Source organism: Mauremys reevesii, linkage group 24, assembly GCF_016161935.1.
Source record: "Mauremys reevesii isolate NIE-2019 linkage group 24, ASM1616193v1, whole genome shotgun sequence".
In the NCBI taxonomy this organism is placed as follows: Eukaryota; Metazoa; Chordata; order Testudines; family Geoemydidae; genus Mauremys; species Mauremys reevesii.
Window position 1 is genome coordinate 9,489,709 of NC_052646.1, and position 3,400 is coordinate 9,493,108.

The window sequence follows — 3,400 nt, forward strand, 5'->3', positions numbered from 1 at the left end:
CCCCCAAAGCTCCCGAGCTTGCTGTCTCTCTTGCTTTCTTTTAATAAAAAAGGTTTTGAAATGGACATGCCGTCTCCCCTCTGCCTTCCAGGGCTTTGGGCCAGATCCTCAACTGGTGTAAATAGAGGTGCGCCATTATCTGCTATATTACAGCAGTGCTGGAGGACCACTCCTGAGCTCAGGTACCCATGGTGCAAGGTGCTGCACACATACACTCCTAGTGACAGGCAGTCCCACAAGAGCTCACAATAGACAAGACAAAGAGCAAGTGGGGAAACAACTCATCAAGGCCAGGAATAGAAACCAGCTCTGCCAATTCCCAGCCCAGAGTCCACTGACTTCAACAGAGCTTCACCCCAGCTGAGGATCTGGGCTTTTGGTCTGTGTACTGAAAAACAAAGGGAATTAAATCAAGGGGATGCCGGATTTCAAGAGCCAGGGTCAATGCGAGGCAAAGGAGCAGACTATGCCTTGGGGAACAGGTGTCTCATCGCAATGGGACTCATTTTGTCAAAAAATGGTCCCTAGTTATGAGCGCCTCCAGTTTGAGATACCCAGGGTCTGAATTCCAATGATGCTGCTGACACCTGCTCCAGCTGTCGTCTTGGCTGCCGAGCTGCACTCATGGAAACCGGAGCCATGGGGGGTACCCAAAAATGGATGCACCTCAAACCAGTGAGAAATTAACATCTTCCTGGTAAAATGGCCAGAGAAAAAAAGAGGAACATCTCAGCCTCCTATTCTGCAAACCACTTAAACCTGCACTTAAATGTTTTACTGACTTGGGGCCTGCGTGGCTAAGTGCAGCGTTCCCAGTAACACCACAGAGAAGAGCTTTTAATCTGAGCAAGAGAGATACGTGGCACTGAACTGCGGTAGCATCTGCACTGTAGCTACAGGCACTCGGATGCCGAGAGTGCTTGAGAGATAGCGGGGAGGCTGCATAGATCTCGCATCAGGCACTCCAGTCCTCGGTTCTAGGAACCTGGCTTTTAACACTTCACGCCTGGAAGAGTGATTAGAAGGGATGAGACAGAGAGACGCCCTGGAAAAAGCTTCCAAATTCCATTTCCTCAGCATCCAGCAATGGAGTCACTGCTGGAATGGATTTGTTCTGTGTGAGCCAAGTGGGAAAAAACCATCCAAAAATGGGGACTCTCTGGGTCAGTCTGGGTGAAGGACAGTAATCGTTTTTCACAATGCAGTCCGTGTATTTAACCATCAGATCTGGGTTCCCCTGCATCTGTACTGGCTAGCCACTTTGGTCATGAATATCTATATGGTGGGGATAACGTTAGACCAGATATTGCACAATGTAGGGTATAATTTGCTCTGTGCAGCATGCTAGGATAAACCCCTGCTTCTGCCCAAAGCCAATAACATGCATGATCCAAAACTGTGATTTCTCCAGATACACCCTCCATTTCTGGAGCAGTCCAGCTTTTTTTTAGAAAATACCATGTGATGCCAAGTGGCCAATCATAAATGTATTTGGAGACAATTAGAAATAATCCATACACTGAGTTTTAAGACCAGAAGAGGCCATTAGACCATCTGGTCTGACCTTCTGTATATCACAGGCCATTATATTTCACCCAGATTCCCCTGATTAGAGCCCTATAAACTGTGTTTGGCTAAAGCGTGTCTTCCAGAAAGGCATCGGCATGACAACAAATCAAACAAAAAAGGTTTATGATGGAAACTAACAAAACAACAATTTTGGAGGGGGGATGATTTCAGTGAAAAACTATGAAAAAATGTCACAAATCTTAGTGGGGGTTTTTCACATGCAGGACAAATGTGGCAGAAATTTGTCCAACTCCCCCCAGGCTCTGCAATATTTTACTAATGATCCCAGCTTTAGTTTCCATTGTGGAGGGCCAGTCTGTCATGGTCTGTCCCTCCTGCGGTCATTCTGGCATCGCACCCAACCCCTACCCTTTGCCTCATGGATAGTGAGCCCACAAGATGGGTCCCCATCTCATTTTCAGGCTGGGCAAAGCCAGGTTACATAGGTGGCCTGACTTGACTCCACCCCCTTCTATCGGCGGATTGGTGTGGCGGTGATGTGGGTGCTGTATCTATCTGTGGTGGTGAAGCGGAAGCTGAGTTCTCGGACAAAACTCTCAGTTTGCAGGTCGCTTTACGTCCCCATCCTCACCTATGGTCATGAACTTTGGGTAATGACAGAAAGGACAAGATTGCGGGTACAAGCAGCGGAAATGAGGTTTCTCTGCAGGGTGGCTGGGCTTACTCGCTGAGATAGGGTGAGGAGATCGGCTATTCAGGAGGGCCTCGGAATAGAACCGCTACTCCTCCAGATCAAGAGGAACCAATTGAGGTGGTTTGGGCACCTGATAAGGATACCTCCCTAGGAGGCTTCCACTGGAACTCTACCGGGCACGTCCCACTGGGCGGAGGCCTCAAGGCCAATGCAGTTCACGCTGGAGGGATGATATCGCCCAGCTGGCCTGGGAATGCTGGTGAATCCCCCAGGAGGAGCTGGAACATGTTACAAAGGAAAAGGAGATCTGGTCCTCCCTACTTTCCATGCTGTCACTGTGACCCCCACCGGAAAAGTGACAGAAAGGAAGAAGAAGAAGAAAGAGAAGCAGATCCCAGCTTTAATACCTATGATACAGCCACTGCACTATGACACATCAGGGGCAGAGACTGTCTTTTGGTTCTGTGTGCGTACAGATCCTAGCATAGCGGTGGTCTGCTCTGGATTGAGGCGTCTATACAAATTCTCAATATAAAAGGAAGGATTCTACTCCAGCAGCAGTTTGTCCACCAAAAGGATTATTAAAAGGCTGCTGACAAAGGCACAGGTATTTAGGTGCCTACCCCCCATTGAGACCAATGGGAGTTAGGCACCTAAATATCTGTGAGTATCTGGACGGGCATCCATACCATCAGCTTGTAAGCGCTTTGGGGCAGGGGCGGGCTTTTTACATTGCCTAGCACTGTGGTGTCCTTAATAATAACAATAAATAGACTGAGCTGCTCAAAACAGCCTTAAAAGGTTGTAGACATTTAAAAAATCATGACTGCGTTTTCCTCCTCTTGGTTTTGGAACTGACCTGAACCAATTTTGCCTCTTTCAAATTTCCGATGGATTTTTAAAAATCAAATTCTTGGTGGTTGTTTTTGTTCCCCGAGTTGGTGCTTTTCACTCCAGAAACACTTTCTATTTTCAGAATCCAATGTCGTTTGAGTAGAGCAGGGTGGAAACCTCCCCCCAGGTGATTAGACCAAATAGTGAACATTGCTGATGAAAAAAATCAGCTCAGAAACTGAAAGTGGAACAAAAAATGAAAAATTGGGGGTGGGGTGGAGTGGAGGGGAATGTCTATTGCAAACGCTGTGTCTTTGCTCTTTACACAATAATAAGAATTCA